The 22841-nt window shown below is 33.3% G+C and overlaps 1 protein-coding gene across 3 annotated transcripts in view; it reads right to left on the bottom strand.

Annotated features, from left to right (window-relative positions):
• LOC115879812 (A disintegrin and metalloproteinase with thrombospondin motifs adt-1) overlaps window positions 1–22841 on the bottom strand; it is a 170633-nt gene that overhangs the window by 11475 nt on the left and 136317 nt on the right. The window lies entirely within an intron of this gene.

Genomic DNA, 22841 nt, shown 5'->3' on the forward strand with positions numbered 1-22841 from the left:
GACTGTATGGAGGATGTCAACAATTCGGTTTACGTTGTTCTTTGCCTTAAAAAATCAATTATTTTTCGAGCTGTGTGGGATCTTGCATTGTCTTGGTGAAGGATCATTTGTCGTTGAGGGGTGATTTTTCGCACTCAGGAATTATTTCCGGTAAACAAATAGATAATATGTAATATGTACCAATCAGCAGTAACAATTCTTTGATCTTACAGAGGAATTGTTGCTCCATAACCCGCTTTTGAGAAAATGTCGCTATAATTTTTTTGGAAACACTTCGAGAACGGGTAACTTCCCTCGGTTTTGGTTCATCTCGGAAAACCCAAACGTTATTTTCGGGTTCATAAGAGTAAATCAAGGATTCTTCACCACTGACAAAGTTAGTTTGTTTGTAGGTATAACTGGAGATGATATATTTTGCTCCTGCGGAAAAAAAACAGACCAGCTATGTGATTATTTTTTAAGTAAACCACGACAATTAGAATAAAATTTTGAATAATATTGTTGTGATTACAAATACAAGAAAATTCCAAATCAGAAAAATTCCTATATCAGAAAATACCAGAATAGTAACGATACTAAAAATCGCAAAAGTCATGATTAATTTTTTATGTCTGTGTTTACGAATTATCGGTAAAAGGTATTTTACATAAAATCGAAGTTTTTCCATTTATTTTTAGTTTTAGACAGCCTTGACGCAAAACCGCATACAGCAATAACAACGTTCTATTTTATCAAAAAAAAATATTTTCCGTATTTTTTAAAAATATTCTGAATTTTTCGTAGTGTACTTATTGAAAAATGCTACTGATCATTTTTTGATAAATACTCATACCTATAATGTGTGCAAAATATAGATAAGTAAATATTCTAAAAGTTTGAATAATGTCGAATATAATATGAATCACTTGGTAATATAATTAAAAAAAAAGCTAGCTGCAAGAGCGCTGACGTCATGATTACTAAATCCCGTTTAAGAGCGGCTGGCCACGTATGCAGGATGCAAGAAAACCGCCTACCGAAATCTCTTCTTTACGGTGAGCTTGTACATGGAAAGAGGAAACCGGGTGGAGAACTCAAAAGATACAAGGATATTTTCCATGAAAACTTGAGTCAGTGGGAGGAAGCAGCGCACGATAGAACACAATGGAGAAGAATTGTAAACTCAGTTAACAGCGACACCCAAAAAGTAAAGAGGCAACAAAGCAATGAGATTTTTGAATGTCCGAAGTACGGTAGACAAATAACATCACGTATCGGGCTTTTCAGTCACAGAAAAGCTCATAAAAGAGAACGCCTTGCGTAACCATCTTCTGATGCGTGTCATATACTCGTCAGCGAGTAATAGCAGTTCATTAAGGAGACGGTGTCCTGTTAAAAACCCCGAGACAGATCGAAGATTGTTATCAAGAAAAACCTTTGATTTTTCTCGGTAGTAAGTCCTGAGAGATTTCTTTGAGATAATTTATAACAAAGCTGTTAAATAGTTGCTCGCATAGATAAAATACTAAAATAATTGTCATGGTTTTACATGTGATCAAGCACCTTTTTGTACTGAAAGAAGTGCGTTGCGAGCCTTGGCATCTTTTTAGATTTTATGTTTTTGACGGTATTTATTCTGTCGTAAAACATTTTTTAACCGAGATACAATAGAAGAAAAAAGTATCTACATTGAAAAGGTACATTAAAATTACACATTACAAGAAATAGCCTAAAAATTATTTCTCCAAAAAAAGTCCTATGGGTATTTCGCCACTGTAAGAAAGTCTACAAAATAAAATAGTTATTTTTTGTAAACACTGCTGCGTTAATCCAACAGAGACTAATTGTCAGCAATGGTTTACTAATAAATAAATTTGCCTAACAGACAAAAAAATGCTTAACGTATATATCTCTCCGTGATCGGCAGCAAAAAAGCACAAAGAACAGAGAAAAAACTGTTTAAAATATCTAAATACAACTATTCGACAACACTTTATAGTCTGTCCAACGAGAAGATCCTTGACAGTGATAGATGTGTCTGTCATTTTAATTTCAAAGTAGTTTATTTTATTTTACAAAGAAATAAGTTGGTACAACTGGAACGCATAGCAGGAAATATTTAAAATTTGATTGACAAGATGACAAGTGATTACTTCAAAATATTGTGAAAAAACTGTATAAAACCTGAAAAAATGTAATCGAATTATTTTATTTAATAAAACCGGTATGTGTTAATACAAAACAAACAAGAAAAAAGACACTACATACCAAAAAAAATATAAAAAAGAACTATTTTTACTTTCAAGCTTTATGAAACTACCTTTAGCATTTATGATTATATTTATCAATATAACTTATGTACAAATACAAATTTGTAATATTCCACAGAAGAATAAATAAAATGAACATAGGTAAATAAAACAAACTATTTTATTAATAATAACACCTACCAACTTTTTATACCTTAAAGGTTGATTAATTAACTTTAATCTTAATTTTTTAAAACCAGTACCTCTTGGCATTATTTTTCTGCAGTACTAAAATCCATTATTTTACCTTATCGTGTGATGTCGATATTTTTACAGCTACTCCAGTTTTTAGTATGTGTTTGGTTGATCCTCTACCATATACGAGATGCACTTATCATACGACGAGATGGTATACAAACTTTAACGATGGGGTGTATAAGACTTTCTGCCTGGGCAGCGAGTATTAACCATAAACCTGTGCTCTGGGTCTACAGTTAATTTTCACTGGATTTTTCCTCACTTCACTTCAAAAGACACAAAACACACACGTAATAATACGAATCAAATTGCATCATCTTCCAAAACGCAGGGTATTTAACAAAAGTTGACACAAAATTATAACCTATAATTTGGCAAGACTATGACAAGCGTCAAAAATGACAAAATCTAAAGGCGAGTTCATACGCAATGGCGTCTTGTTTATCGTTCCATCGTTCCGTCAAACCAATAAAATTGAAATACGATCTGTCATTTTTAAATAAAACCAATAAAACTGGTTAAAAACAACAAGACACGACGCATGACGGATTTATATTTAAACCCATCCATAGATAACTTAAAAATTATTAGAAACTTTTTTTAGTAAAATAAATAGATTGGTATGGGACGTCATCTGCTTTTCTTCTGTCATCGTCTGTCGAAATCTTACCTGAGAAAAAAATCAGAGTATAGTTTTCTTTAAATAGATACGTCTACACAAACCGTTGACGTTCTGTTAAAATGACATGACAAGTTAAATTTCAAAATTAACAATTACTACCTGATACAAATACTTGAACAAATGTGAAAGAAACATAAGCGATTCGCAAATGGGGTTCAGACAAGGCTTAAAGGCACCAGGGAAGCGATAGTTGCAACACAGGTGCTTGTCTAGAACTGCTACGATCAGAGAAGGGATGTGTGCCTGTGTTTCATAGACTACGAAAAAGCATTCGATCGCGTACAGCACCACAAATTAATGCAGTTCCTGAAAAGACTTGATATAGATCATAAAGACATTCAATGCATTGAGAAGTTATATTGGAACCAAACAGCACAAATAAAATTGTCCAATACCATGTCCAATCCCATACAAGTTAGAAGGGGGGTGCGACAGGGGTTGCGTGCTGTCTCCACCTATTTAATTTATACTCAGAGGCTATTTTCCAAGGGGCTCTGGAGGACGCGTGGAAAATGGGGGTCACAGTTAATGGAGTGTGGATTAATAATATCCGGCTATATGCCGACGATACCCGGTCTTAATTGCAGACAATATACACGACCTACAACAACTGGTCAGCAAGGTACGAGAACAGAGCAAAGCAATGGGTTTAAACATCAACATCAAGAAACCAGCTTTATGATTATATCCAGAAACCTGTGATATGTTTATAAACCCATCCTAACATTTAACTCAAGGCCCATAGAAAGAGTAGATAAATTTAAGTACTTGGGCATCTGGCTCTCCGAAGATTGGACATCAGATAAGGAAATTAAATGTCGCATCGAACAAGCTCGGCAGGCATTCTTGAGGTTTCGAAAAGTACTTGTCTGTTCTGATTTTGACCTTAGCCTTAGATTAAGATTCGTAAAGTGTTATGTGTGGTCGGTGCTCCTTTATGGTATGGAAGGTTGGACTTTGAAAGCAGCTACCATCAACAAATTGGAGGCTTTTGAAAACCATCAACAAATTGGTGGCTTTATCGCAGAATCCTGAAGATACCTTGGACGGCTAGATTGACAAATGAGGAAGTTCTCAGACGCGTTGACAAAGAGCGTGAATTATTTGAATTGATTAAAAAGAAAAAGACCGCATACCTGGGGCACATAATGGGAAACCCCAAATATCAATTCTTGCATTTGTTGATAGAAGGCAAGATCGATGGCCGGAGGGGTATCGGAAGGAAGAAAATGTCTTGGCTGAGGAATATTAGACAGTGAACAGGGCTACTCGATGTTCAGTCGTTAATACACACCGCCCGGAACAGAGAAGCAATGGAAAATGCTATCACAAACATCCATTAATGGATCTGCACTAGAAGAATAAGTCTAAGAGTGAGTCTAAGTAACAGTTGCACAAATGATGCTATGTTCGACCTTTTTAATAATGTATACTCTAGCCTGAATAACCATTACTCTACAGCAACAATTTTCTGTGATTTCTCTAAGGCTTTCGATTGTGTAAATCATAATATGTCTTAATTAACAAATTGCAATACTATGGTTTCAGGGGAGTGCCGCTCGGAATGGCTTAAGTCATATCTTGGCAACAGAAGGCAGCTTGTGAGGATTGATACGTCTATGTCTTCTTGTGCTCTTATAGAATGTGGAAGTTCCCTTGGGTTCAGTACTTGGCCCTATTTTGTTTCTGGTGTTTATCAACGACATTGCAAATCTGGACATTAGCGGTAAAATCTGCCTCCTCTGACGGACGATACTAGTTTCACTTGAGCGGCCCAGATGTTGTGGCGCTATATGATAATATATCCAATGACTTACGCACCTATTAAGTCTTTGGTGCGATTCCTAATCTCCTATGCCTCAACCTATCAAAAACTAAAAAAGTTTTTGTCATATAAAAAGTACTATACAACCTTTTTGTACTTAATAATAACACTACTATTGACGTCATGACTCTGTGAAATTCTTAGGACTTCGTAGACAACTCAAGTTAAAATGGGACTCCCTCACATTGAAGCTCTATCAAAAAACTAAGCGCTGCCTGTTTTGCGCTAAGATCAGTTTCTTCAAGAACTTAACTCTCTCAACCTCTAGAATAGCCTATTATGCCCTTTTTGAGTCACATCTTCGTTATGCCCTTCCATTCTGGGGTACTTGCTGCGCAACAAAATTTGATCGTGTTTTCATACTTCCAAAAGAGAGCAGTTCGATATTTATTGGGACTGAACAGTAGAACTCACTGCCAGAAATTCTTTAAAAATTTGAAAATACTGACTCTTCCTCTCCTTTATTCATTTTGAACTGCTTGGCAATCCGCATAGCACATATCTGCTATTCCCTGAAAGGCCATCTCATAACTATCCACTTAGAAATGCAGAGCACGATCTTTATCTGCCAACCCCGAGCTCCAGAACTAGTTAGGTTCAATACTGTACAATGCCAAAAAAATGTGTGTACAATCATCTGCCTTTGCATATCAAATCGCTTTCATTCTTTTCCCGCATTTCGCAAGGCTCTAAATCGTTCACTGGAGAGAGCCCTATACGCGGTAAACGACTTTTGTTGATGTTTGATTATGAACAATTTTGAATTTTAAAATTTTGATCATCTCACACACACTAGTCAAAGTCAAGTATTTAATATTCTATAACTTTAAAATTATATCTATTTACTGCGTACTGTTCTTAAAATTGTCCAGTGTATATTCTTTTTTGTAATTTTAAAGACTTAAATTTTTTTGAATTATATTATTTGTATTGTGTATTTTTTGTTGTTTGTATTTTTTTGTGATTTTGTTGTTTGTGAGTGCTTTGTCGATGAAGCTGTTTTGGCTTTTTGTACAATAAAGCGTTGTTTGTTTGTTGTTTGTTGTTGAAGAAGAAGAAGAAGAACAAATACTTAATAAGGCAAAACCAAAAAGCCTCAAACTTTCTGGATGCTTATATTTAATTTGTTTTTAATTTTTACGTATGTCATGTTTATTTATGTTTTGTTCTTTAAAATCAAAGAAGCGATTGCCATACATTACTAACATCTACAGATACATGAGCAATACATTTATTTTTATTAGATGGTATTAAAAAAGCCTCTTTTATTTTTCTTAGAGACTATGGCTTCTTTCATTATAGCTTTTGCATTGTTTGCAAAATCTACCCTGTGCCCTGTGTCCCACGAATGCAGACAAGTCTTATATTTGTGAAAATCGCCCTTTCTTAAAAAATAATCTTTATGTTTTTAATTCAAACATTTAAGGGTCTAGATGCTTCACCAATATAAAATTTATCACATTTACATGGTATTTTGTATATTACATTTTTTGTTTGTTTGTTGTCCAGTGTTCCTATTCATCTTATTTTTTCCGAAACGCCTCGTATGTATGGAATAATTGTAAGTTGTATACAGGGTGGTCCGAACTGTATTCCGGAAACTTCGGCAGCATATTCTGCACATTAAAATAAGTAAAAAAGTTCTTATAAATATATATGTTCTAAAATGCTTAGTTTCGAAGATACAGGGTGTAGAAGTTTCATTTTTATTTAGATCTTTTTCCAAATAATTTCTGAAGTAACATCACCATTTGGATGAAAATTGGTGTCTATAGTCTGTCCAACGAGAAGATCCTTGACAGTGATAGATGTGTCTGTCATTTTAATTTCAAAGTAGTTTATTTTATTATACAAAGAAATAAGTTGGTACAACTGGAACGCATAGCGATATATTTAAAATTTGATTGAGAAGATGACAAGTGATTACTTCAAAATATTGCAAAAAAAACTTATAAAACTGAAAAACATGTAATCCCGAGAACTATTTTATTTAATAAAAACGGTATGTGTTAATACAAAACAAACAAGAACAAGACACTACATACCAAAAATATAAAAAAGATGTATTATTTACTTTCAAGCTTTATGAAACTACTCCGCATTTATGATTATATTTATCAATATAACTTATGTACAAATACAAAATTTGTAATATTCCACAGGTATAAATAAAACAACATAGGTAAATACAACAAACTATTTTATTAATAATAACACCTACCAAATTTCATACCTTAAAGGTTGATTAATTAACTTTAATCTTAATTTTTTTAAACCAGTACCTTTTCGACATTATTTTTCTGCAGTACTAAAATCCATTATTTACCTATCGTGTTGATGTCGATATTTTACAGTTACTCCAGTTTTTTAGTATGTGTTTAGTTTGAATCCTTTATATACGAGATGCACTTTTATCTTACGACGAAATGTTATACAAACTTTATCGATGGCAACTTCATTGGTGTATAAGACTTCTGCCTGGAGTAGCGTGTATTAACCATAAACTGTGCTCTGGTCTGGTTAATTTTTCACTGATTTTTCCTCCACTTGACTTCCGAAAGACACAAAACACACGTAATAATACGAATCAAAATGCATCATCTTCCAAAACGCAGGGTATTTAACAAAAGTTGACACAAAATTATAACCTATAATTTGGGAAGACTTTGACAAGCGTCAAAAATGACAAAAATCTAAAGGCGAGTTCATACGCATCGGCGTCCGATTGTCGTTCATCGTTCCGTCAAACCAATAAAATTGAAATACGATCTGTCATTTTTTAAATCTGGCTTAAAATAAAACTGGTTAAAAACAAGAAGACACGACGCATGACGGATTTATATTTAAACCCATCCATAGATAACTTAAAAATTATTAGAAACTTTTTTTAGTAAAATAAATAGATTGGTATGGGACGTCATCTGCTTTTCTTCTGTCATCGTCTGTCGAAATCTTACCTGAGAAAAAAAACAGAGTATAGGAGTTTTTTGATATGAGAAATCTGATTTTGATGTCAATATGACTCCTACTTGTAGAGGGCGCCACCTACATATTTTTTAACTGGTTTGAAGAGTAATAACTTTTTGTCCGTACCTGTATAAAACTACCGAGTAAAAAAATATTCATTTATGGAGTTTTTGACATAAAAACGGTCTCTTTGTAAAGATCGCTACGAGTAATGGTTCTCAAGATATTTGGAATCGAAATTATCAACACCTGTCATCATTGACATAATTAAACATGTTGACTAAATAGTTATTGACTGAGATCATAAATTTGAAATGTTTTTGTGCCAAAAGTTGAACAGAAACTGTTTTATCATCATTTTTTGGCAAAAAAATTATGATTAATTTAAAAAAATAAAAATTTACCAAAATTATTATTTCGGTCAAATAACTATCTACTCAACGTGTTTATTTTGTGTCAATTATGACATGTATTGACTATTTTTATTCTAAATATTTTGATAACGGTTGCTCGTAGCGATTTTTACCAAGAGACCTCTTTTACGTAAAAAACTCCACAAATGTATATTTTTTCACTCAGTAGTTTTATACAGGTACGGACAAAAAGTTATTACTCTTCAAAACAATTAAAACACATGTAGGTGGCGCTCCCTACAAATAGGAGTCATATTGACAACAAAATCAAAATTCTCATGTCAAAAAACTCCTAGACACCAATTTTCATCTAAATATTGACGTTACTTAATAAATTATTTGAAAAAATCGAAATAAAAATGAAACTTCAACACCCTGTATCTCTGAAACTAAACATTTTAGGACATACAAACTTTTTCACTTATTTTTATCTGCAGAATATGCTGCCGAAATTTCCGGAATACAGTTCGGACCACCCTGTATATTATGTATTATTATCATTGTGTGTAGTCTCTATTATTTGGGGTTGGTATTTCGTTTAATGTTTTGTCAATAAAATATGGTGGATAGTCGTTTTTTATTAATGTATTTTTTATATGGATTATATCTCTGTTTAGTGAATTGCCGTCTGAACATAAAATTGAAAATTTTCAGCAGCCGTCAAAACCGTTTTTAATAACACAGGCTCTAAAAGGACCGGCTCTGCCGTTGGCATCGATTGTGTCGAATCATATTAGGGGGAGCGAGAGCCAGACGCGTGGGGGAGACACTGCAGGTACAATGCCGTTGCAGGATAACGAATCCTGCCAATATGTTCTGCAGTGATTTTCATTTAATAAACTGCCATGTATGTTTGAAATAAAATAGATAAATTTTAGGGTTAATAAATAGTATATTAATTGTTTACGAATCATAATGGTAGACACTTTACCCAAAATTTAGTAGACTACAAAATATTTCATAACATTGTAACGTTTTTAGTTCGTGACATGTCTTTTTTATATATGATATACGAGGCATGTTTTTTAAGTAAGTACCGTTTTGCGATTCCGCCGCCGCAGCGCTACGGTCGGCGTTCCGCGCATGCGCGCTGGTTACCTACATCTCTTGTCTATGCACAGACGCCAGTACAGTCTGATTCTTCATTGTATACGTTGTTTATTGAGTGTTTAAGATGCCTCCGACAATCGTGAGCCCCGCCGATTGTGAAGTACGGGCTGTCATACGATTTCTTAGTGCTAAAGGCGTAAAACCGATCGATATTTATCGTGAGATCTGTGAAGTTTACGGACAAAACATTATGAGTGATGGAATGGTCAGGAAATGGGTGAGAGCATTTAAAGATGGCCGCACAAATGTGCATGATGAAGAACGGAGTGGGCGTCCTTCGGTCGTTAATGAAGATTTGGTGCAGAAAGTGGACGAAAAGATGAAAGAAAACAGACGCTTTACAATTTCATCATTGTGCGACTACTTTCCTCAATGTTCTCGTAGTGTTTTGTATCGCATTGTGACCGAGAACTTGAATTACCGGAAATTGTGTTCACGTTGGGTTCCGAAAATGTTGACGGATTTGCACAAAACCCAACGTCTAGGCAGTGCATTGACTTTCCTTGAGCAGTACCACAATGAAGGTGAAGATTTTTTAGACAAAATTGTTACTGATGACGAAACATGGGTGGCCTACGTCACACCAGAATCGAAACAACACTCCATGGAATGGCGACATTCATCATCACCCAAAACAGTGAAGTTTAAGCAAACAATTTCTGCCCGGAAAATCATGTGCACAGTTTTTATGGGACAGAAAAGCAGTATTGCTAGTGGAGTTTCTGCCTCGTAATGAGACAATCAATGCAGCATCTTATTGTGAGACATTGAATAATCTGCGCCGTGCAATCCAAAACAAAAGACGTGGCAAGTTGAGTAAGGGTATTGTTTTGCTGCATGACAATGCCCGTCGACATGTGGCTAATCGGACCAAAGATCTCATCAAATCTTTTAAATGGGAAACTCTAGATCATCCTCCATACAGCCCTGATCTGGCGCCCAGTGACTACCATCCAGGTACCAGGTGCAGGAATAAGCACCTGAAGAAACACCTGGGCGGTCAGCGTCTTCAAGACGATAACGAAGTCAAAACAGTTGTGATACAGTGGTTAACCAGTCAGGCGGCAGAATTTTATGAGGAGGGTATTGAAAAACTGGTGCCACGTTATGACAAGTGCCTCAATATTCACGGAAATTATGTAGAAAAGCAGATTAAGGTACAGGCTTTCATGTAAAAATAAAATTATTGCGATATCTTTGCACGTTTTTTTTTAATTCCAAAACGGTACTTACTTAAAAAACATGCCTCGTATGATGTCTGGCGTATCGTCACCCGATTCCGTATCGTTCAGACCGGATAATTTATTTGACGCGCTTGGCGTGATTTTTACGTTCTCTAGTCCACAACCCTGTTATCGTTTGACACAACCCTGTTATCGCTCTGTGGAGGCGCTGTCAACATCGCTTCTGTCAACTCTCTGTACTGTGGACTCACTTTTGCTTTTAGCGCTCTGTAGCCTAACCTAACAATCCCGGCTTTTAGAAATGGTGAATATTTAAATCTTGCTGTATAATCTGAATCAGCTGCTATTTCAAAGCAACAGGTAAAGATGAAATATTATCCTTTTAGATTCGATATTATTACTGCATATTTTTAGGGTAGAGTCCTAACTTGTATTTGTATTTTGCTGGCACGTTGGCGTCCCTTTTCTTTTGTCCTCCAGAATATTACATGGAAGAAAGGACAGTTTCTTTGTTTATTATTGAGCCCTCAGAAGTAATTCGAGGTAGATTTATTTTGTTTATTAGACCTTGTTTGGTTTTAAACAAGAGTTTCATATTTTTAGGGTCCAAGGTACAGACTATTTACAAGGTACGGGCATTATCCAAGGTCCTAGTAGTATCCAAGGTACGGGTAGTGTTCCCCTGTACCGTTATCTTATGGACGGACTGTGTCCAAGGTTATGGTCCAAGGTTATGGTGCAGGTTACGGACATTATCCAAGGTCCTAGTAGTGTTCCAAGGTACGGGAACGAATGTCCCCATATTGCCACAGTATGGATACAGCGTAAGCCCGCTCCCGTTTCTAAGCCTAGTCAGTAGCTACGGCTGTATTGATTCATGGTGTGCTCATTCTGGCCCCTTTTATTGTTTTGGCCAACAGGATCGCCGACAGACAGTATAGAGATATAAGCCCACCTCACGTTGCTACTCTTCGAAACAGGATTGCCTCAAGAACAGCTAAGTGTAGATTTAGGTTCTGGTTTTCAGTCGATTTTCAGTCTTAACTTAATAACGTACATTTTAAATAATATCGTACAGACTATATTTAGTGGTTAGATTATTAAGAACATTTATGTCGATTTAGTACTTACAATATGATTTAGATTTTAGGTTTCATTACATTACGCCTTGTAATAGTATTTAACCACTATAATAATTATTAAAATTGTACAATGCTATTTACCATCAGAATTCATAATGAATAAATATAGCCACTAGTTTTAAGTAATATACAACAGTGTTTTCTTTCTCTGTACATGCCTGGCGCCCAATATCTATACTTTTTTGTTTATTATTAGTTAGTTATTGATTAGTTTTCTCTCTAGTGAAATACCTTACCCACGACTGCTCTCCGATGAAAAGCTGCCGTTCGCAGTGGTAATGTTTATAAAAAACGCTACAACATACTACATCACATTTTTTTTTCAACATTAAGGGGTCGTCCTATGCCGCAAAAACTGCCTATTATTATTATACGATAGTCAAGCAGCCTTAAACGCGATCAACTCAGTAACCATCAATTCGAAGTTGGTCAAAGAATGCGTAGAGAAGCTGAATAAATTAGGCAAAGATAATAAAGTCCTTGTATTCTGGGTGCCAGCCCATCCAGGGATAGAAGGTATTGAAAAAGATCTAGCTAGAAAAGGAGCGAACACTCCAGTAACGGAGAGAGAAAAAAGTGCCTGATAATATTGTGAAAATCATCAGAAAACTAAATATCGATAACACAACACAAGTGAAAACAGGGAATAATCTAACAGTAGACATACCAACACCAGGAGGCATTAGACAAGGAGACAGCCTTAGTCCCTCCTTATTCAATCTTTTAATGGACACCATCATAGAAAAGGTGACCTTGATGAATATCGGTTATCGAATGGGACATAACAGAGTTAGCATGGTGTGTTACGCTGATGATCCAAGCCATTATCGCGGAGACAGAGGACGATATGCAGAGACAGCTTCATAAATTCTATCAAGTAAGCCGAGAATTAAATATGATTATCTCCACAGAAAAATAATCTAAAAGCTTAACTTTCTCTAAAGAGCCGTAGCCAGTAAGATGCAAACTGGTTGTAGAAAACAAAATTATTGAGCAAGTATCACAGTTCAGATACCTAGGAACAGATATGTCGCACTACCATGATCCAGAGAAAGATCAGCAGGCCAGAAAAAGAAGCCAGATAAACAGAGCAACGGCCATGTCAGGATGTCTGAGACAAATAGTGTGGACAAACCACTTCATGCGAACAGACAGCAAAATTAAAATTTATAAGATCTGCATCAGACCAATAATGACCCAAGTAGCAATTTTCACTACTCGCGACAACATGTTTACTAAACACATCGTTGGATTAGTTACAAAAAATAGTTAGCTCCGTACCTTAGGTATTAAAATAAATGTAAACGTTCGGTTAGGTTAGTACTACAACAAACTAAAAGCTTCTGCGACGTCGAATAAACGTTGTCTTGTAACCTTTTTGGCTTTAGTGATCTTTAGGTGATTCGGACAACGTAGTTACAATGTTTGGCAATAAAGAGTTTTCCGACGTCACTTTCGTGACCTATTCCAACGTTAAGCAAACGTCGTCTGTTTTACTAATTCCAACGTGGTTTAGATTTCCTTATTCTTACGTTGGTAGGACGTCGAGCCACTACCTTTTTGCAACTGTATTGAACCATAACCTTAAATCTTAAATTTTGACTTCATTGTTCTGTTCAGTCCAGAGATATAGATATGTTCAGTCAGACAGTTCAGTGCTGTTTTTGTTTTTATAAAAAAAACTTAATTAAAATGGGACGTAAGAAAGGCACATATAAAACTAAATTTAAATATACATCGACATATTACCGAAACTTTATCCACTCCCTCGTTTATTTAGAATATAGAGGGCGGCACTAGCTAGACTCTAGGATGACTAAATTAGGCAATCTTGCGACTAGTATACCATCTGTTAAGGCTGAACTCCGACTTTATTAGTCCATAGTCCAGTATGCGACTACTCGAACTACTCCATCTTAATCTCCAAAACAACAAAGTGAAAGCCGCCATGTTGTTAAATAAGAAAATGTTTCGTTCTTAAAATAGCAATTCCTGCTTTTTAAATACATTAACATGAAATATTTGACCCTAAACAACACGCGGAAACAATTTTTTTTTCGACTGCGAATAAATTATTCTCATTTTACTAAAAAAAAATAATTTTAAGGCCCATTAGTACTTTTTAAAGCAGAAACAATACATTTATCAATAAAGTTGTTTGCGTTTAACTTTTTTAAGCTGGTTAAAGTGTTTTAATAATTATGATCTTCAAACATCCTCCACACTTAAATACTTTTGTTTTGTTTTCCTTTACTGCCATCTGGCATATGTCTCTAACTAAATCATAAAAATACTATTTTTACTATAATTATCCCAATTTAGGATAAAACGCGACTTAGACGCCATATTATTATAGTTTTGTATTTCTGTGAATTAGGATTTTAAACGTTACAGTTTGTACTAAATTAGGCTGCTAGCCAACGTAGGTATCCAACGTCGGTCGTTTCGACCCAAAAATTATTCTCCAAACTAGTGCAGTTTGATTAGGCCGACGATGCGCCCCGACGTTTGGTCGCGTGACACAACATTGTCCCGACGTCCAAATGCTGCTTTGGGACATATGGCACAGAAATCCGAGAAGAAAGAAACAAAACCAAAAGCATGTTATGAGTCGCGGAAATGAAGAACCTAAGAACCATCATGGGGAAGACTAGAAGAGACAGAATTAGAAACAGAAATATCAGACAACAATGTGGAATACAGGACGTAGTAAGATGGGGTAGGCAAAGAAAAAGGCAATGGTTCGCACACGTAAAACGCATGGTAGAAAACAGGCTACAATGCATAGCTTTTGAAGGGAAACCCATGGGTAAGAGACAGCCGGGAAGACCTCCAAATAAATGGAAAGACAGTTAGCAGTCCATCTCCCAAGAATTCCTACAGAGGCAACCTTAAAATTAACACATCAACTAGATCTCAAATAAGTAAAAGAAGAAGAAGAAGACTATATATAGTAACTGGACAAGAACGTTTCTGCTTCCCAAGTAGAACCCAACTTAAAGCGGAACTCCAGACCCTGGAAGACTCCGTAACCTGGAATGGAAATTCTCCAACGGTCTAAGACATTCGAAAACATTTTCAGAATCTACGCTTTGCAGGATCTCCATTTAACAACGGTGCAAATAAGACGTTGGCATTGAAAATTTTCAGAACTTACGACTGAGAAATATTAAATACTTTCCTTGATTTAAGTAAGAACAATTTTTGGATTGTTTTGGGATTTTTAACAGGACATCGTCTACTGAATGACCACTTCAGTAGATTGAAGCTAAGAAACAACGGCAAATGCAGATTCTGTGGGGAAAATGGGGAAACAGCAGAACACCTCATCAATGAATCTGCCGAGAAGACAAACATTAAATATCGCGACAAAATTAAAGATATGCCATGCAATATCTGAAATTAAAGGTTCAAAACACGATATTTATTGTATGCCTTTTTCTACAGGGTTGTTCACCACGTACGACACGGAGTATTGTAGCTAAACGATGAGATTTTTACAAATTGTAAGTTTGGGGTTCGTTGAAGGACTATTAGAGCTACAATTTAAAAATATTTTTACAAGATACAGAGTGTCCCAAATAAATAAAAAATATCAAAGTTGTATTTTTTTAAATGGAACACCCTGTATATTATTACATTTTTAGTTTCTACGATTAAAATAAAGGTAAATTTGATTAAGATTTATTATACTTAAACCTTACCGTTTTTGAAATATTTTCAATTTTGTGAAATTGCAGTAAACATTTTAAGGATTCATTTCTCCAAGGGTATCAAAGTTTTTAATACTAAATATTTACTGAAGTTTATTTACTGATCAGTTATTGTGTTGCAATAATAAAAATAATACTACCTTATACAGAGTGTCTAAAAATTTATTTTAAATAATTATTAGCTTCAAACGGCAATAACTTCTTTAATTTAAATGTAATGCCCTGTATATTTTAGGAGAATCAGATGCACAATTAAATTGTCTATCAAATTGTATTATACCATTTTTTACCTATCCCTTCAAGTTTTCGTAGAAAATGCATTTTCTTATAATTTAGACCTCATTTATCAATATATCTATAGAATACTGACATTTTAGATTGTTTTTAAAGCAACAAATGTACAAAATGTACAGACTAGTAATATTATCGTTTTTAGCAAAACGTTAATATTACTAGCCCATTTGTATGCAAAAAGAAAACTATTTAAATCTTTATAAAAGAGTATACCATTAATTAAATATAACACCATTATTTCCGCCCATATACTAATTAATGACATACTTAATTGTGTTCGTTAATAAATTATTATAAATAAATGTGGATTTTTGAGTCAGAAATCAATATAATAATAAGTTATCAAATTAAAGTCTTGAAATTCGTGAAAAAATGAAATATCATTTTTAAGGTGTTACTTTTTATCACACTGTCTAATGCCCATACAAAATTCAGTTTTTTAGTATTTGGAGCAATTATTATTAATCAACGCAAACAGTCAGTTAATGTAGTTTGAATACTGGAATCATATTAATTGGTCCTCTTTAACAAATATTTAAACAGTTTTTTTTTATTTTTTAATGAAATAAACGAATTATATCGACAATATTAGTATCTGTTCTCTTTAAAAATTTGGTACATCTTTAAAAATAATCTAAAATGTCAATAGTCCATGGGTATATTGATAAATAAGTTCTAAATTACAAGAAAATGCATTTTCTACGGAAACTTAAAGAGATAGGTAAAAAATGGTATAATATAATTTGATAGACAATTAAATTGTGCATCTGATTCTCGTAAAATATACAGGGCGTTCCATTTAAATTAAACAAGTTATTGCCGTTTGAAGCTAATAACTATTTAAAATAAATTTTTAGACACTCTGTATAAGGTAGTATTATTTTTATTATTGCAACACAATAACTGATCAGTAAATAAACTTCAGTAAATATTTAGTATTAAAAACTTTGATACCCTTGGAGAAATGAATCCTTAAAATGTTTACTGCAATTTCACAAAATTGAAAATATTTCAAAAACGGTAAGGTTTAAGTATAATAAATCTTAATCAAATTTACCTTTATTTTAATCGTAGAAACTAAAAATGTAATAATATACAGGGTGTTCCATTTAAAAAAATACAACTTTGATATTTTTTACTTATTTGGGACACTCTGTATCTTGTAAAATTATTTTTAAATTGTACCTCTAATAGTCCTTCATCGAACCCAAAACTTACAATTTGTAAAAATCTCATCGTTTAGCTACAATACTCCGTATGTAGTGAACAACCTAGTGTATACTTTATTATTTACTTCTCATATTCTAAATTTCAATATTTAACATAATTTTCATACAACTTCATTTGAATTTTAGTTACTTCGACTGAAAATATGAAGTATATAAATGAGTCCTCGCATCTTGGCAGTGCTATTCGCAGACATCTTGAATTCAAATTTTCTTTTAAATAAATAATGAATATGTCCTATTCGAGAGCCGTTATTTCCAGTTGATTTTAAATTAGTTTCGATTTAGAAATAACGAATCCTATTCAAGAGCGTCCGATTATTCCAAAAGAACTTTTTATACTTGGAAAATATATTAATGTAGTCATTCTGATAATATAGATTGTATACTAGAAATAAGATTTTATTTCTTTCTTTTCACGACTACGTTAGTTGGTGAGGACCAACAAATCGGCTTTTTAAGGCATAAATCTGTCAGTTTGTGTTTTTAGCCTAAACATTTCCAAACTATGTTACACATACTAAGTATGGTCGCTTTTTGCTAGTTTATATATATTTTTGATGGGAACTGTTCTAGTATTTTTATTGATTCTAGGAGACTTTTTGGAATCACCCCTGTGGTGAATATAGTAACTGGTACTATGGTATTGTTTTTTTATCTCTACTGTTCCTTTATTTCGTTAGTCAGCTCCGTGTATTATTGGGTTCTCTTTCGGTATGTTGCTTGCAAATTGTTATTATCTGGAATCGTTATATCTACAAGGAACGTATGTTTTTTTTTTAAATTTATCCGTCAATATTATGTCCGGTCTGTTGTGTTTAATGCATAGACTTAAAATAAAATATAGACTACACTATTTACATCTCAACGCGGACAAACAACCTTTTTTGTACACATGTTTACTTCTGGGTACAGTCGACCGAGCCTTCCTCATCCAGCCTATGTTGTCACGTCTTTAATATTATCAATATTTTTTTTCTTGTTATACACATATATTGAGATATTAATACTACAGTTTAATAAAGTAGGTTTTAATATTCCAGAGATGTATTAAATAGTCCTTATACTACTAAATTATAAGTCGGATACTGTTTAAAAAGGATAAGTTCTTTACAATATGACAACACCGATTAGAGGCGAGGGAGCCTATTCATTCATTTATTACCTTGTAGTACGTGTCGCACGTGTGCGGTAAAGCTTTGTTGCCGCTATCTCCCCGGCTGTATTAACGCATTTTCTTAGCTTGTAGTGCTTAAGTGTTTATTTTATTGACTTTTTCTGTTCAAGAACTATAAAATATGGTTCGCCAGTGCCAAATTTGCAAGAAATTTGACTTAAATAATCCATTTAAGTCTTGAAACGACTTTTGACCGGTAGGCAACTCTCAATTTACCCATTGGGAGTCAGTGGCGTTGTTGTAGAAAGGCGCTTATTTAGATAATATTTTAGTAAAATGTAAAATCTGAATTTTTTCTCTTACATTACATTATTTACTTACTTACATTGTAACAAAATCATAATTATAACCCTGTTAATAATTAATAATGTTTTTATTAAAAATATATTCCGGTTTATTCTAAAATTATCTTCAGAATCTAAAATAACATACAAGAATTTTAAAATGATATTACATTATGAAACAATATTTTTTAATATACCAGGTCGTCTCAAAAGTGGCTCACCCCTATAACTTTTTTTTGTTTTTTCAGATAAAAAAACAGATTTGTATGTTAGTAGGTATATGACATAAATTAGGATTTATTGACGTATTCAATTGTTTTTGGTCTCTTCCTGTTTCACCGAAATGATTACATCTTTTGATTTTTAAAGGCAGCCTCGGTATATTGCTACTTTATTCGATAAAAAATGACACTCTGAATAGAATGACATATCATATGTCAACTTTTGACATTGTCGCTTAAAAACATATCCTATTTTAAATTTCAATCCAGTTTTTTTCAATCCACTAAGTTTTAATCGAGGAGCCTTGGAAAAATAGTTTTGATCGTCTAATAGGTTTCGTGTCTTGTCTAGGCCGGTTAAAAGATGTACAAATCGTATTTTTAATCATACATATGTCAATTTTTTCAAATGGAACAAGGGTGACTCATTAGCATATTTGGAAAAAGCATTTTTTTATGAATATATTGATACCACACACTTGGTATTTCGAGTCAAATTGTCGTTATGAACCACGTGTTACAATTACAATTAAACCATATGCGAAAATGTCAAAAGTTGACATATGGTATGTCATTCTATTCAGAGTGTCATTTTCTATCGAATAAAGTAGAAATATACCGAGGGTGCCGTTTAAAAATTAAAAGTTATAGTCATTTCCGGTGAAACAGGAAGTGACCAAAAACAATTGAATGCGTCAATCAATCCTAATTTATTTCATATACTAACATACTAAATCTTGTTTTTTATTTGAAAATATAAAAAATTATGGGGGATGAGCCACTTTGACGCACCCGGTATAATAAAGACAGTACCGAGTTAAATAAATGTAGTTTTTATTTTATCCACTTCCTATCACCTTCCTTGCTTTAATGGAACAGATATTATGTTTTCTCTAATTTACATAATCAGACATCACTTAGCCAGAAAAAAAATTACAACAATCATATTTTTTTTTCTCTCCCTGTCGCCGATTCTATTATATCTGTGGAATAGATCCTGTTTTGATTAATATTAGGGGTTGTAAATGTTTGACTAAAATTAATAATTTATTATTAATTTCAAAAATTACCTAATTTCGATTATAAAATTTCTTCTATAACGTGTATTTTATTATTTTTATCCTTTTTGGACTCTAAATTGTTTTTTCTAAACTTTTATTTAAAAAACCTGTCCTAAAAAGTTTAAATACGATATATTTTTAATTTAATTATAGCTTCATTAAAATAAAAAAATTACCCGGCTATGATACGGAGAGTTCAGGTGTACTTGAGAAACGAAAGACAGTGTTGTGTTTCTCGGCAGAGTCGTCAGGGAACGACCGTTACGACAGAGACAACCTATCTATCGCTCGTGTCGCACTCGTTATAACCTAAAACAATAACACAACAATAACAAGACAGTGTCTGACCGCATGTTCCAGCTATTTATGAATGAGATGCTCAGTCTATATTTTATTTGAAGTCTATGGTTTAATGTGTTTATCGGTTATTACACTCCTATCCCAATAGATTCTATGTGTTTCATTTTCTAGGACTGGTTCGGGTATGTAGTTTTAGTAAGGTGTAAGATTTTATTATTATTTCATTGTTATTGGTAACCAAGGGAATAGATAGGTGCCCTTGAACACATTAGGTGTTTTTGTTGATTAGGCAATTTTTTGCAAGTTAAGAGCTACTGAGAAGCTGGTGTCCAGTTATTCAATGTCCACAAAGATATACCGGGTATGTCTCAAAAGTGGCTCACCCCTATAACTTTTTTATTTTTTCAGTTAAAAAAACGAAATTGGTATGTTAGTATATGACATAAATGAGGATTGATTGACGTATTTAATTGTTTTCGGTCACTTCCTGTTTCACCGGAAATGACTACAACTTTTGATTTTTAAAGGGCACCCTTGGTATTTTTTTTACTTTATTCGATAGAAAATAATACTCTGAATAGAATGACATATTATCATATGTCAACTTTTGACATTTTCCATATGGTTTTGTTGAAATTATAACTTGCGGTTCGTAACGAAAATTTTACTCGAAATATACCAAGTGGGTGGTACTAAATTATTTGTAAAAAAAATGCTTTTTCCAAATATGCTAATGAGCCACCCTCGTTTCATTTGAAAAAATTGAGATATGATTAAAAATACGATTTGAGCATTTTCTAACTGGTCAAGACAAGACACTAAAAACATTAGATGATCCAATATATTTTTCCAAGGATCCTTGGTTAAGAATTAGTGTTTTTAACATAGCCATGGCACTCTAGATTGAAATTTATAATACAATGTTTTATTAAGCGAGAATGTCAAAAGTTGACATATGATATGAGGGTGAAAAAATACCGAGGGTGCCAATTAAAAATCAAAAGTTGTAGTCATTTCCGGTGAAACGGGAAGTGACCAAAAACAAATTGAATACGTCAATCAAACCTGATTTATGTCATATTCTAACGTACCTAAGTCTCGTTATTATATCTGAAAAAATAAAAAAGTTATAGGAGGTGAGCCACTTTCGAACCACTTCTTTATGAATGGTTGAATAAAGTTAATAAATTATAAATAAAACAAAATATAGGTATCTATAGTCTGAATCATTAAACTAATATCCAATATATCTAGAAGTATATTGTTATTCTATATTTAGTTTACCGTAATATTTTTACAATTTTAATTTTATGATGGTTAAACAGTTTTCAATACAATACCAGAGTACCATATATTTTCATTTTTAAATAAAATTTCCGTCTTCATCGATCCCATTGGAGTAGGATTCAACGGAAAATACAGACGTTAAGGGAAAATGCGGATAATAATGGCGTAGGTTAACGGCAATAGGAAACACCAATGACCGAATCAGTCGAGATGGATTTTCCAACAGCGTATAGCGGAAAACTGCTGGAAAATATCTATTCTGTTTTCTACAGAGTGGAAAGTGGAGATCTGGAAATCTCTTAGGTCAGTATTACACTATCAAATTTCTTTGTCAAAGATTTTATATTGTCAAAGAATTTGACAATGTAATAAGTGTGATTTTATAAAATATTGCATATTAACAATCTATTAAGATCTTTGACAAAGAAATTTGATAGCGTAATACTTGCCTTTGCAAAGAAGAATATCATGAAGACATATTAGTGATTTGGAGAGGGAACTTAGATTAGGTTAGGTTAGGTTTTTCAAAAGTTTAGTTTTAGTTAGAAAAAAAATATTACTTAATTATTCTGCTGAAAAGTAGACCACCCCGTATATCTAATACTGTATTATAACATTTTATAGATATCCTCACTGGCAATATATTTTTGAAACAGCATATATTTTCTCTCTAACGGTAATATATGTGCATTTGAACCTTTTACAAGAATTTTTCGATATCATTTCTATCTCCCTTGCATTTCCTCGTATTTCCTCCAGTGTCTACCCTAACAAAATCGATAAGCACGGAGGATTGAGGATGAGAAGCTTTTTAATTTCCCGCTCTATTGTGTCTAAAACCTTTGAGACCTAGAGGGAAATTTTTGTTGTAGAAAAGCTAAGAAGAGAATACTGGTATTGATTTTTTTGTGGGATCTCCATTCTTTCAATATGCCGTTTAGAAATATTGCATTTTTGAATATTTATACGATATAAATTTTAATGGGATTTAAATTAGTAAGTTCTCTATTAATATTATTTGTCAAAATAGTTACTAGTGGTTACTAGTTTATCTAGTGATCAAAAAGCATCAACTTTTAGTAGCGTAGGTATATGTATAAAGTAGTGATTGCTTTAGAGCTCAAAGCTTTTAAATCAAATAATTGATTTAAAAGGATCTACACCAGCTCTACTTTCATTGTTGCGAATAAAGTTGGGAATCAATAAATTATCAGAGTGCGTTTATGTTACTATTCAATATAGATGTGCGTTTTTTTTTGTAAATAATAAATAGCACTGACATTAAGACGTCATTTAGATAAATCGCTATTTTTTAACGATAAAATAGTGAATTATCAACCAGCAAGTCAGATTTTAAAGGAAAATTATTCAGGAAGATCTTCCGCAAGTACTTGGGCCTACAACATCCTGAGCAATACACTGGCCATTATATGAGAAAATCATCCTCTACATTACTGGCAAATGCAGGA

This window comes from Sitophilus oryzae, unplaced genomic scaffold (genome assembly GCF_002938485.1).
Source record: "Sitophilus oryzae breed Bouriz unplaced genomic scaffold, Soryzae_2.0 scaffold_1588_pilon_pilon, whole genome shotgun sequence".
Taxonomy (NCBI): Eukaryota; Metazoa; Arthropoda; class Insecta; order Coleoptera; family Curculionidae; genus Sitophilus; species Sitophilus oryzae.